This window comes from Triticum aestivum, chromosome 1B (assembly GCF_018294505.1).
Source record: "Triticum aestivum cultivar Chinese Spring chromosome 1B, IWGSC CS RefSeq v2.1, whole genome shotgun sequence".
NCBI lineage: Eukaryota > Viridiplantae > Streptophyta > Magnoliopsida > Poales > Poaceae > Triticum > Triticum aestivum.
This window is the reverse complement of record NC_057795.1, coordinates 46,648,509-46,662,877: the sequence shown is the minus strand read 5'-3', so window position 1 is coordinate 46,662,877 and position 14,369 is coordinate 46,648,509. Positions and strand designations below refer to the sequence as shown.

The window sequence follows — 14,369 nt, the reverse complement described above, 5'->3', positions numbered from 1 at the left end:
AATATCTTGTCATTTGTGTGGATTGTTGTTATTAAACTTTCATACATGATCCCAAATCACATCTATATCGAGAAGATGGTATTGGGCCTATCATAAAACGTTTTGATTTACCAAAAGTACATTTTGTTTTTTGGTTAATACAAACTTCAATCGTATTATTTTGCGAGGGTTATTACATCAAATTAGAGCCCTTGGTTAACCGTGGCTCCCACATTAAAATCCAAAATTCCTGAATTTTTTGGTCATTTCGGGGGTAAGCTTATTTTTATATTTCATTTAAAATATGTACTCCTCTGAGCCATACTAAATCTTGACAATGAATATGGATCAGAGGGAGTAGGTATCTTAAAAGTTAGAGAATAAAGAACTTTTCAATCCTCCTAAAAACACATTACTTCCCATATCCCAGTGGCAAATAGGTCTCCTTTCTCCAGGTCGAAGGTATGATCCCTTATTTTTTGTTGTTTTGCTTAATGCCATTACTTAATGATTGGCATAGAAAAATTTGGCGAACTCACTATTGGGATTGAATAGTTGTTATGTACGACCATTGATTTATTTTCCTTCCACTTGTTGAAATAAAAATATGGACAGAATTTAATCTCAAAATTAATCTTGAGAATAAGTCTAAAAAATTATGCAGTTATGGTTTCTAGGGGGACAAGAAAATATGAATTTCAAAATTATATACGTTGTTATGGCTAATGCAAACACCACTGTCACCTTTGGTGCGAGCTAAAGTTTGAATTGGTCTTGGTCAGGACATAGTTTCTCGAGCATGATCCCTTGATTGTATCAACAATAAGTGTGAAACTATGTATGACACTTAGAGCAACTCCAACAGCACCCCACTCTAAAAATTAACCGCCGTATGCGCGAAGTTAAGGCAAAAAAAAACTCTTCAACAGTTCCCGCAAACTAGCCTTAACTTTCGGGGATCCGGTAACAATGGTATTTTCTCCTCGCAGGTTTACGGGAGGATCATATTCCCATATCTTTTTGGCAGACTGAAATTTTAACACGTACCACCCCGCCACCGTGTTAGTCCTTGCCAATTTTTGTATGAAAATGAGGTTGATCATAATTTTTCATATTGATTGTACACGAGCGCTCTTGTTCAAACTTTTTTTGATCTCATCTTCGTACAAGGATGAATAAATCAATTATGTATTTGCTATGTATGCATACACGATGGCAAACAAGAAGTCGAAGTGGGGAGGTTCAGTGCTTGGTCATCTTGTATTCCATCGGAGCAAGGAAGCCATTCGCACAAAGCTATGGGATGACTACTTTGGTGAGAATAGGGTATATATTGCAAAAACATTTAGGACAAGAATCAGAATGTTAATGAGGTTGTTCTTACGTGTTGCGCATGTCATGGCAGAACACTTCCCGTTCTTTCAACAAAGAAGAAATGTAGCTTGTCAACAAGGTCACAATACTTTGAAAAAAGAAATCATGCAGCCGTGAGAATGCTTGCACATGGATTTCCAGGTGATTCTATTGATGATTTGATTGGAATGAAAGAGAGTACTTGCATTGACAGTTTGAAGAAATTTACAAAGTCCATCACATATATATTTGGAGAAGAATATCTTCGAGCTCCAAATGAAGTGGACACTAAAAGACTTCTTGAGATGAGTGCATCAAAAGGCTTTCCTGGAATTCTTGGAAGTACGAATTACATGCATTGGAAGTGGAAGCTTTGCCCTACGATATTGCATGGACAATTCAAAGGAAAAGGTAAAGATAGAACTATAATTCTACATGTTTTGGCATCAAATGACAGGTGGATTTGGCATTCATATTATGGATTGTCAGGATCTAATAATGATCTGAATATTCTACAGAGATCTCATAATTTTTCAAGGCTTTCTGTTGGCGAGGAACTTCATGTGAATTTTGAAATCAATGGTTGTTAATACAATATGGGATATTATCTTGCTGACGGAATATATCCGGCATGGACAACTTTTGTTAAGATAATATAAAACCCTCAAGGTAACAAGAATACTCACTTTGCTAGGAAACATGAAGCATGTAGAAAGGACGTCGAGCGGGCATTTGGGGTCCTCCAAGCTCGTTTTGCCATTTTTCGTGGTCCTGCATGCTTTTTTTATAAAAAAGACTTGTGGCGCATCCTGAACACGTGTGTGATATTTCATAACATGATCATAGAGGATGAGAGGGAACAACCGCCTGACTATCGTTATGAGAATGAGGGGAACACAATGTACATACCACCAGTTCAGCCAGAGAAGGAGGAATATCGACTGCAAAAAATTCTTGAAATGCATCGATGAATAAAGGACCACGCTGCTCGTGAACAACTCCTAACTGGTCTAGTTGAGCATTTGTGGGCACTTCACGGAAGCAGCAGTTATGTTTGAATTATAATTTGAATGTCAAACTAAATTCTATATTGTATTGCTTTCAAGATATTTTTAATTATTTGAGTTCTATGTATCATTGTTTGAATAATTGTGATGATATTAGAAACATGCATGTGTGACTTGTATTTTTTTTTGTTTAATGAAAAATAGGATAATTAAACTTTTAGGGGAAGAAGTTTCAGGGAACTAACAAAAATTGCTCCGAGACAACTTCCCCTAACTTCTACAGAGACTCAAAAACGGAGTTTCATGGGAAGATTTTTAAGGGCGTTGTTGGAGTTGCTCTTAGGTGCTAGGGAAGCCTTTTTGTTAAGTATCATTAACCCGGTGGTGTGGTACAGGGAGCTCCTATTAGACGTTCTGTGTGCCCAAAAATCACCCAGATGCACAGAGCATCGCTACCTAGGCCGTCCCAACTAGAAATTAAAGCAAGTTGGACATGATGAAAGCCTAGGACCGTGTTGAGTGGTCTTTCCTACGACTGCATGAGTAAACTGGGCTTTACTCCACGATGGATTGACATGGTCATGCGGTGTGTGACGACTGCTAGATATGCAGTTAGAGTTAATGCGGAGCTCACCGATCCAATTGTCCCATCTCATGGTATTCGACAGGGTGATCCCATCAACCCCTACCTATTCCTTCTTTGCACTAAAGGTTTATCATGTCTATTGCAGAAAACGGAGTGCCTTGGTGAGCTACATGGTTTATGTAATGGTCGACAAGGCCCTTCAATCTCACATCTGTTGTTTGTAGATGATAGTATGTTCTTTGCAAAGAGTGATTTCCATACGGTGGAGACGTTTCGTTCCACTCTAACAGCCTACTGTGATGCCTCTGGCCAGAAGATAAATTTGAGGAAGTCCTCAATTTTCTTTGGCTCTAGGTGTTCGCACAGTGTTAAACAAGAGGTTAAGAACATACCGCAGGTTCACAATGAAGTACTACAAAACACATACCTTGGCATGCCTACTGAGATAGGCCGAGCTATTTGTGGTTCTTTTAGTTTCTTGCCCGATCGTGTGTGGAAGAGCATACATGGATGGACTGGTCGGCTCTTGTCAGGGGCCGGTAAGGAGGTACGCTTGAAAGTGGTTGTACAGTCCATACCGAGTTATGTTATGAGCTGCTTCCAGGTTCATGTGTCAACGTGTGACAAGATGAGAAAGTCCATTGCTGACTATTGGTGGGGCATTGCGGATGGCCGAAAAAGATGCACTAGCGCAGTTGGGAATGGCTATCCACTCATAAATCTCTTGGCGGCATGGGATTCCGTGATTTTGTGCTCTTTAATCAAGCACCGCTGGGGAAGCAGAGCTGGCGCTTACTGACTGACCCGCCGTCATTGTGCGGTAAGTTCCTTAAGGTCAGATACTTTTTGGACTGTGATTTTATGGTTGCAACTTGTCCCAGGGCAGCATCCTTTACCTGGCGCAACATTTTGTTTGGTAGAGAGCTGGTTTCGAAAGGCTTGAGTTAGGTGGTGGGTACAGGAAACAAAATTAATTTGTTGGATCATAATTGGATTCCAGGCCACCCAGCAGGGTTTTTTCATACTCTAGTCCCTATTCCAGAGGGAGTGACAGTGGATTTCCTCCTTAGTGTTGATCAAAAAGCTTGGGACGAGGAGGTGGTCCGACGTGTTTTTCCTGAGAGGATGGCCAACGTAGTGTTACAAATTCCACTAAGTGTGTGTGTGGTCGATGATTTTGTTACCTGGCCTCATGATTGATTTGGATCCTACTCAGTTAGATCGGCATATAACATGGCCAAGTCTGAGAAATTTCATGCTACTCTTAATTCTTATGGCCATGGTGTGCAATCAGACTTTGGTGCTGAAGGGAAAAGCTGGCAAGCTCTTTGGAAGGTCAATGCTATAGGAAAGATGAAGATCGTTCTTTGGAGAATGGCCCACGATTGTCCGCCGACGGGCAGTTAGTTGCTACAGCGCCATGTTCCGAATGCAGGGGCATGTTTTTCTGTAGCAGAGTGGAGCATTTTGAGCATCTCTTTCTGTTTTGCCGCTTCGCGCGCCAGGAATGGCGAGTGGTGAAGCGTAATTTAGGCTTCCATATGTGCCGTAAAGGTTTTGTTCATTCCAAGCAGTGGATATTTGGTTTCATTCAACGAGCAACCTCTCTCGAGGCCACGGCTTTGGTAGTAACAATTTGGCATATTTGGGAGGCCCGAAATATTGTAAGAAACAATGATGTTAGGATGCATCCTCACAAAGTGGTTGAGAAAGCTTTACCTTATGTTGACTTCATTGTGCGGAATTGTGGTAGGATTGCAATTGCTATAAGGCGTGATACCCCAGTATCTCCTGTTAAATGGGATCCGCCGCCCGCAGATGTAGTGGCTGTTAATGTGGATGATGCACTTTTTAAGGAGTCTCGATGGATGGGAGTTGGCGTGGTAATCAGGAACCACATCGGAGATTGCTTGTTGGCTTGCCGCGAGCATGTTAACGAGGTTACCACCCCATAATTAGCTGAAGCACTAGCGCTACGGCGTGCGGTTGCTCTCACCCACGAGGAAAGATTTTCAAGGGCCGTTTTTCAGTTAGACTGTTTGTCAATTATCCAGAGAACCAATGCTTCGACGGTTGATCGCTCGCCGGTGGGGCTCATCACTGCTGATATCAAGGAGTCTGCGCCGTTCTTCTCGTCTGTTTTCGCGGCACATATTCTAGCTAGATCTTGGAGTCCTCTAGTGACTCTATTTTTCATGAACCCCAGATTGTATCTAGGAGACACTCTCTCTTGATTATACTTGATCAATAAAGCGCGATATTCCTCAAAAAAATCTAGAAATTATAGCGACTTTTTTATAAAGGTGGAATATTTTATGAATTTTTGAACAAATTTAAGAAACGACATATTTTAAAAAATTCTTATTTTCAGAAAAATCACGAACATTTTGTGAAATTCCTGAGCATTTCTTAAACGTGTGATATTTTTATGTTTCAACAACTTTTGAGAACTTTTTTTTAGTTTTGAACAATATTTGAAACATGAACATTTCTTGAAATTGCCTAAGATTTAAAAAAACATGAATATTTTTTAAAATTTCCAAACATTTTCGAGGAACGGGAACTTTTTTGAAAAAAAAAAAGGAAAAGAAACGGAAGAAAACCAATGAAAGAAACAACAGCCAAAAGGGAAAAAATGACCAGAATCATCTAGAAGGTTCCAAAATTTAGGAGCCAATGTACAACTAAATTGATTGCTTGCTTGGCTCCCCTGTGCGATTCTTGGCCAAAATGTGTAAAATCGGATTGTCGTGGTACAAAACTCCTCATGCCTTGTCATCTCTACTACTATTAAACAAGCAAACATATCCTCGGGCGGACGAAAACTCTGCCCACGCCCGCACACAAGTAGCAGAGACCTACAATCACGCAGCCCCAACTTCTCCCCGTATCTTTCTCAAAAAAAAAACTTCTCCCCGTATCCAAGCAGCCGCCGCCGCCGTAGCTCCATGGCCCCAAGATCCCCGCAACCGATCATTCTCCGAGTCCGCTCCTTGCTCTGCGGCCTTCCAAGTCCAAAGCCCAGACCTAGCACCTGAAGCAGCATCCCCTTGTTCCACCTCTCGATCGAGGAAGGCCGGGAAGAGGAGGCAGGGGGACATAGGAATTGGAAGCCGGTCCCATTATACGCGGCGAGGGACGACGGCCTCAAGGCGGCGCTGCTGCCGGAGAAGAAGGCGTGGAGCCGACGCCCGCGAACGGCTGCTGGACCTGCCCGCCGAGCTGGAGCTGCTGTGGCGCGCGGGATGGGGGGCGGTGGGGACGGGCCAAGAAGACCGGGGTGACGGACGAGGTGGCGGAGGATGTGCGCAGGGTGTGGTCCGGTGGCCAGGATCTTGCTGCCGTCTGGGTCGTTAAGCCTCTCCAAGATGGACAGAGCAAGGGAGATCCTTGAGGTACGTACGTCTGGTTCATAGATGGTGAGGGCAAATCCCAGATAGATAGAGCAAGGGATATCCTTGAGGTCTTGATGGGCTGTTTGCGTTTTAACCAGGACCTCGCCACCTTCCAGATCCATCAGAGTGCTTGGCAGAGAATTATGTAATTTTGACGTAAATGATCGTCAATCATAACTGACAATGCTGGATGCCAATTGCAGTTAGTTGTTGACAGCTTGGTGCCGACTGCTAATCTAGCAAATTCTTCGGATGTTTGGTACATATATTAAGGGCTGGCCTCTTTGATTTGTACGACTTATGTTCTTAGCCCATTGAGCTTGTTTGATAAGATATGTTTTTGTAGGTAACTTCACTTTCCAGAATTGAATCTTCACTCAGGTGAAGTGATTCCCTTGGGCATTGATATCTTTGGGGGTAATATATGTACATAATGAAAATTGAATTAAGATTACAATCGGATTAGAAGCCATGATCTGTGGACCATATATATTGTAGTCTGCTTCACTTTCACTTCCTATTGGGAAAATTTGCAAATCGGACCATGTCTCAACAATGTCTGGAAGAAAGGTTTGTCCATGAAATTTACCCTTTTTTTCTTTCCTTTTTAATGCTCATCACATATTTATATATGTCTGTTATGGTTAAAGTTTGCTAATATTATTCAGTCTGTTCCCTGCACTTGTTTTACAAGCTAGATTGTGTGAACAAGTATATACAGAGATGGGAAAAGGCAACCTTGTCACATTAATGTGAGGAGGTAATATTAGGTAGAGATTCTTGCATCTGCACGTTAACTTTAGGTGTAATGCTGTGGCATATTTACTTGCAGCTAGCATCTCATGGATCAACGATATAGCATTTGTTCCTCAAATTTAATGTCAATGCAAATGTAATTATGATCATGCATCAACAGGAGAAGTCTTCACTTTATTTGAACATTCAGGTGTCTTTCTCTTGCATGGTGGTATTGATCTGTTATTTGCATTGCTAAAGCTTGGTTCTGTTATATCCCAGAGAAAAGATACAGTGAGTCAACTATACAAATGATTCTTTGAATATTCAGTACATGCTTCTCTGAATGTTGGTAAAGCTTGGTGGTATTACTTCTCTAAATAACTTATATCCAACGGTCATGGAAACATCATCACAGACATTTTGAACAGAGTAAAGGTAATTACTGAGCATTTGTACCAACTGATGCACATTGTGATTCCAGCTTCTGGAAAGAAAGGAACTATATGCTATTTGCATAGACAGTTGTTTGACTTGTAGGTTATTTTCAATGAGAATACCACTGACCAAGTTGGAGCCTCTGTCAAAAGATTGTCATGCGGCACTTCGCTGCTATATATTCATATAAAAGAGGATTGGCATTACATTATTGAAGTAGCAGATTTTGTTCTTGCTCTATATTCTTTCTTTTTGAACCTTGCTAAGTAATCATTCCTGTGTAGAGCGAGCGAACGAGGGCCCGTGAAGAGCTGGCGAACGAGGCCACCCGTGTGCCTACGATGTGGTGGCGCGGAGCCCCCTACCGCCAGCTCCATTTCAGTTCGAGATCCGCACTGGTCTTCTCTCTATCGTCGTCGTGCTGCCTGCTGCCCGCTTCACCCTATCTCCTCAGCAACGGGCAGCTCCATCTATCGTTAACTAGAAGGTAGCGACCTGACATCTCTCCCTCTCCACCGCTTCTTTATCTTATAGAATCCTTGATTCTAACCTTACATTATAATGCATTTTAGCCCAGAGGTTCACCTCTACCACGATGGCCGCATCGCTACAACCAAAACTCCACCATTGTCCAGCCACCAACCTAGTGCAGGTGGACTCAACGTGGACCATAACCTCTCTGGGTGTTACCAACAACGTATTTTCAGAAATAAGAATTGATCATGTATATTATCTCTTTCAATTTGAAAGAGAAGACAATAATAGTTTCATTATGGTTGTTCTGAAGGAATGACAAGGCCATTGATGTTGTCAAGGTTACTACAGGTACATGCTTTATTCTATTGATACTTTTCAACAGATACAACTTATAGTCTTTGTGGTAGAAAAAGTTGAGCACGAGTATACAGTTTCAGAATGTGATGGTCCTCTGTCAGAAATTTTCTGATAGGTCAAATATTGTGTCATTTCAATCTCAGATTTTGGATTTAATAGGAAGCCTGCGAAAGTTCTGAACGAATATTTATTTATTTGTTTGTTTTCATAAGCTTTTTAACCCCCTCCCAATATTCTTTCATACTGCGATGCAAGTTAAAAAAATTGGTTGCTTATGTTTATTTTTATGCCTATGTTCACTCGTGTGCTTAGCTGCCAAAAATCTTAAAATGCTGCACCTAACGGGGTAGATTTTGTTTTCTGCAAAAGCAAAACATTGTGCAATCTTTTATGACTCCACCTAAGAAGCCGAACATGCATAGGAGTGAAATAGAAATCAAAGTAATGGAATTGATTTTTCAACTTATCTTATCTCTGCCCTATAGAGTATAATCTTCTTCCACAGTAGTGAGCATGGCACAATGGATGGTGTCGGGGATATACCCCGCGGTATAAACCGCCGAATGTATGACCCGGCTAGAGTTTGGCGATTCACTGGCAACCTACTTGGACATGGTGGTTTACAGTTCATTGGTAATCCGGCAGGCGGGTCAGAGGAGCGACAAGACCCGGTGGCCCAACGGGCGGTTTATGGAAGGCCAGATCATGCTATGGTGGGCCGGTTTAAGAGAAAAGGCGTGAGTAATATTTACTTTACAAGGAAGACCCGGACTTGTATCCGGTTTGTATTAGAGATAGATTAGTCCTTATCCTAATAGGACTCCACATGTAACCCGCCCCTTCAACATATATAAGGAGGGGCAGGGCTCCCCAAAGAGGGACGAGTTAGAAAGGACAAGCTACAAGCAAGAAGAAACAATCTTAGGGCTAGACACAAAGAGGAGAGCCGGTTTACGGCGACTCCCTCGTGATGATAATGAGACCTAGCCTCAAACAGCATGTAGGGTTTTTACCGGATGATGTTTTCCGGGGCCCGAAGCTGTCTAAATCCCTGTCTTGTGTTGCGTCTCTCGATTCCGCTCAACCCCTCTTAAGCTACCACATAGATGCGTTGGCCTCGCGACTAAGTCCTGATTCTAAGGACATCTGCCGTGACAAATTCACGACAGTTGGCGCCCACCGTGAGGCCAGACGCACGATGGTGTTGAGTTCTTGAAGGGATCTTTTCTAGGGTTCGAGAAGCTTGCAATTCATCGGATGGAGAAGAACCGACAAGCTCATTATCATGAGATCCAAATCGTGATTAAACTTCAGAATTTGCTTATACGGGATCAAGAGCGAGTTCAAGATATTAGGGTTGCGTGGGAAGCGCCGCTGCAAAACTACGTCTGACATGGCGTACGCCCCGCGACCTCCTGTAGATTCCGTATGTCCATCAAGACCGGTTCAGATTGGATATGATGCGCGTGATGCAAAAATCAACTATGGAGGATTTGCATCAAGACTCAGTTTCCACCTCCACTGCTACTATTATCAAGATATTGCGTAAGTTTCCATCTGGGCTACCGAGAGTCGCTGATTAAAAAAAAGGGAACAGCCCACGACCCGGACACGGAGCCGGCCACAATTCAGATTTGCCTCGTTCGGCCTCGCTGCTCCACCTCCTCAGCCGCCGGATTCCGCCTCCGCTTCGGAGCCGCCCCGAGTCGATTGCAGTCGTTTTGCTCTGCCTCGTTGCGGGCCTCCGCAGATACAGCCGCGCCGAACCGCCGCAGCCTCATTCCAGCTTCGCCCAGTGGCCAAGAGCGAGCGTCGCGACCCCTGCCGGAGCAAGCTTCGGGCCGCACTTGCCTACGGGCAGCTGCGGCGCCTGCCTCGACCCACTGTCCGCGCGATCGGGCTGAGTCGCCCTCCGCCTCTGTGCTGCACCTCTTGTCGCTTGGCCATGGGCTGCCGGTTCAGCCGCGAGTCGCCACTAAACCGCCGGCGTCGCCCCGCTTTTAAACCGCCATGACGTCGGGTCGCCGCCTGCAACCGAAGCGCCTCTTCACCGTGGACTTGCAGCAGCCTTCTCCGCTTCAGAGCGGTGTGCCCACGGCTGCGGTGTGCCCCGCGCCGGCCCCTCCACAATCTGCCGCCGGATGCCAAACCGTCGTCGAGCCGTCACCACTCTCCTCGGCCGGTTTACCTCGACCGCGAGACGAGCTGCTGTTGCTATGCTGGAGCTCTCACACTTGGGCACGCCCGCTCCTCTAACCCGCGTCATGGCCAGCCGCGGTCCCTCGCCATGGTTTCCTTTTGAGTCACCATTGTGGGCCGCCCATCTCCGCAGTCAAACTGTCGGTCCTCGGCCGAGCCGCCTCGCTGCTACCTCCACGCTAAGCCGCCGGCCGCCTCCCCAGATGCTAGTCCAGCGGCTGTACTCCGACGTCTGCTCACTCGCGACCCCGGGCTGGTCTCTGCTTCGCCGCTCAAGCTGCGCTTCCGACGCGCCAAGCCGCCGCTGAGGCCTCGCCCGGAGCCTCCTCCATCTTCGTCGCTGAGCCGCCATCGCCAGGCGCGCCTCCGACCGCCGCAACTCTCGCCTTGCTTCGCCAGCTATACCTCACGGCCTCGCAAGCCCCCGCCGTCGTCAAGTCGCCTCGCCTCTGCTGCTAAACCGCCGTGGCCTCCGCCACTTCGACCCGCACCTCGGTGTTAACCAAGCTGCTGCTGTGGCTGACCCGCCACACTCCACCAACCGCGCTCGCCGGCTCATAGCTTGCGCCGCCTGTGTACTCCTTCCGCGACTCGCGCGTCGCCTCGCCGCTACCGGAGGGCTTCCAAAGCCGCGTCTACTACTGTTGTCGCCACGGTCCATTCCACACGCAGCTGCCCCTGCTCACTTCTGCTTTGCTCCGCACATGCGTGAGCGCACAGTCGTCCGGCTGCCTCATCTTTGGCCGCGTCTGCTTTCTGCTGGTTTACTGGTCCAGTTTTGTTCGTTGCCTGCTGTGCTGAATGCTACCCTCACGGATCTATGGAAAAGGACATGGGGCCGGCTGCCCGTGTGGAGATAGATAAGTTTTTTTTTTAAAAAAAAGGGAGGTGATGGCACGCTTTTTACACATGTACACATTACGTGGAGTTACAAGTTACTATCTATCCACATATGGAGAAAAAGGAAGATCACGCAGTGAAGGAATCAATTGCTGCTGATGATACTTCATGGAGAATCACATCCGCATTACTGGTGCCTTCATATATAATTTTGGGTCTATCTGATCAGTTAATCTGCTGGTGTACGGCGGGATGCTGCATGCCCTCTTTGTTCAACTCACGAGGCGCCAGATGACAAACATTACGGGAGGATCAAATCAAGGGCAAAGCCATACTTCGGGGGTACCAGGACTCAGACAACATCTATCTGTGCCATGCTATACGGCGGGTACGCGTACCAGTGCTCCGGCTGCAGATCAACACTGACAGAGGAAGAAGTGCGTCTGCTACTCTAGCTCATAGTCCGTCTGATAACAATATGAGGACAATTGTTCATTACACATGAGGTGGTATATTGCGGGTATGGAGCGCGCGATGGCAATGTTCTACACCGGCGGTTCGTCCGTGTCAAACTGCCTGGTAAATGAACGTGCGCAAGTCGCCGTCCTCTGTGGCCCAGTTTACATCAACTCGCCCGTCCACGCGGTTTACTGCACCCACAATTGACTCGCCCGTCTGTGCTGGCTTACAATGCCGCGGCCGACTCACCCGTGAGTGATTTCAGTTTCACCTAGTGATCATCAATTTCATGACGGGTTATTTCCGGCCTAAGCGAATCAGGTGCTATCTTCTCTATATATTTTATTAACACATATCATTTCTATTAAAGAACAAATTACTTTGATTTGTATATTTTTATACACAGGACTATTATTCATTATAAATGTGGTTTACATCATGGATTGATAATATCCCGCCTGGAATAATCCCACATGATGAATGGACGCACACAAGCTGCTGCACTTGCGGTCCGGTCCACATCGGCTTGCTGGGATCGTGTCTGCTCATTGTCAATGGCCGTGTGTGAATCACCGCCCTGAAACCTAGTCTACATCAACACATCAGGCCGCACCTGTCTGCATGAACTGTTTGAGCAAGTCACAGCTTGGGTAGCCCGGTTTTCTTTTAAAATGGAGGAAAATTATCATATATTATCAACCGCCGTCTGCACTGAGTGGCTCAATGGGCAGGCGCACAAGTTGCCGCCACTACAGTTTGGTTAAATTCAAATCGCCAGCTGGAAGGAACCATTGGGCGAGTTGCTGACACGGCTCATACAGGATCATTTATAACCCGCCGCGGTCACCTCAACCTTCTGTGTGTTCACATCATGCTATCAACACCAATGATATACAAGTTATGCCGGTTTATATGACGGTCAAATATGGAGAATCTCAAGCCAACTCTTCGAGTCACCTTGAGACTCAGGGGCTACGATGATATGACGCAACAAGTCTTGCCAGTTTCAGCAAATTTAAAAACCCCAGGACAATGGAGGGAAAGATAATTCGGTCCCGGAGGCTACTGTTATTTGAAGGCCGTCAGAAAATTTCCGGCTTGGAAAGTATATGACAATTACAAAATCCCGGCTCAATGAAGAAGTTCCGGGTCATCAGAAAAGATTCCGGTTTAAAATCCGACTCAAGGGAAGCCAGTCTCACTGAAGCTCTCAAATCCGGTTTAAGAATTTCCGGTTCAAAAAGGAATTAACTTCTCGCAAGTTCGAGTTTAAAGGCCGTCAGAAAATTTCCGGCTGAAAATGAAGATTTCGGTTTAAAATCCGGTTCAAGGGAAAGATGTCTCCCACAAAGCTTTGAAGCTCTCCATATCCGGTTCAAGATCCCGGTTCAAGAAGAATTTTTCTCTTGCAAAAAAGTTAAAAATTACCGAAGAGGACCTGCTGCCATGATGCGCGGTTCAAACATGGATATCCTGCCTTATTGGCTTAACATATTGATCACATGGGGGCTTCTGCTTCATAAAGCGGGGTCTCTGTTCTTTTTTACATCATGCGTGGTTACACGGAGGTTCTGTCTTAAAGCGGCCTCCGGTTTACCCCTTGAAATTTGCTTTTTATATCACTTGGGGCCTTGGTCGTGTCCGAACCAACGCGACACCTTTTGATAGGCGACAGCCACCAGATCACTTGGGGACATGGTCAAGTCTGAACCAGTCACGCCTCTTGGTCGGCCTATGGCCACAAAATCACTTGGGGGCTTGGTCGAACCCGAACCATTGCCACGCCTCTTGATCTGGCATATATGCCATGAATCATTTGGGGACCTGGCTGACTTGAACCATAGCTACACCTTATTGGGAGCTTGGTCATGTCCGACCATGGTAACACCATCTGATCGGCTCAGTAAAGCCTCTTTTTGCAAATGGTCTTATCATTGCCTTTGCTTCCATATTTTTTCATAACTGTTATTTGATTTTTGTTGCGTTTTTTAAACCGACAACGTTTTAATCCGGTTCAACTGTCAATTACAAATTGACGGAACACGGTCAAATCTTAATCCGGAGGCCATCTGCCCGGTTTGATTTTCTGTTACCATCCTATTATGGAGTAAACCGGTGTTTATCAACCCGGCTTGACCTTCAATTACAAGTTGTCAATACAGGATCAAGTTATAATCCGGAGACTATCAGCCCGGTCTGGTTTGACTACGAGTCGCCAGTATTATATATGGTTAAACCGGTGTTTATCACAACCCGGTACGGTTTATCATCAACCGGCACAGTATGAAAGGAGTTATCATTACTCAAGATTGGGGTTATCACTCTTACTATAAAAAATTGGTAAACCAATGATGTGATTCAATATCACAGGTATGATATATTTCATTGATTATTCTTAAGTGCAGCCTTGGTTATAAACCTGGGTTATATGTTGGGCATTATGACCCGTCCGGCGGTAAACCGCCAGGACACTTTAAACTTGTTGTATGCAGAGACAGGTTGAATAAAGCATGATGATAAATTATCCGGTGTTTATTAAACCGG

General features: G+C 45.2%; 1 long non-coding RNA gene across 3 annotated transcripts; it reads left to right on the top strand.

Moving 5' to 3' along the window:
- The first annotated feature begins 5,744 nt into the window (after positions 1–5,744).
- LOC123105976 (uncharacterized) lies at positions 5,745–9,077 on the top strand. Of its 3 annotated transcripts, none has more exons than XR_006451123.1 (6): positions 5,745–6,320; positions 6,419–6,579; positions 6,667–6,890; positions 7,019–7,980; positions 8,066–8,318; positions 8,813–9,077. It is a non-coding gene; the product is annotated as an uncharacterized lncRNA (long non-coding RNA). The 3 variants fall into 3 exon arrangements; XR_006451122.1 differs by having other exon boundaries at positions 5,746–6,320; positions 6,667–7,493; positions 7,778–7,980; XR_006451121.1 differs by having other exon boundaries at positions 5,746–6,320; positions 6,667–7,980.
- The last annotated feature ends 5,292 nt before the right edge of the window (positions 9,078–14,369 follow it).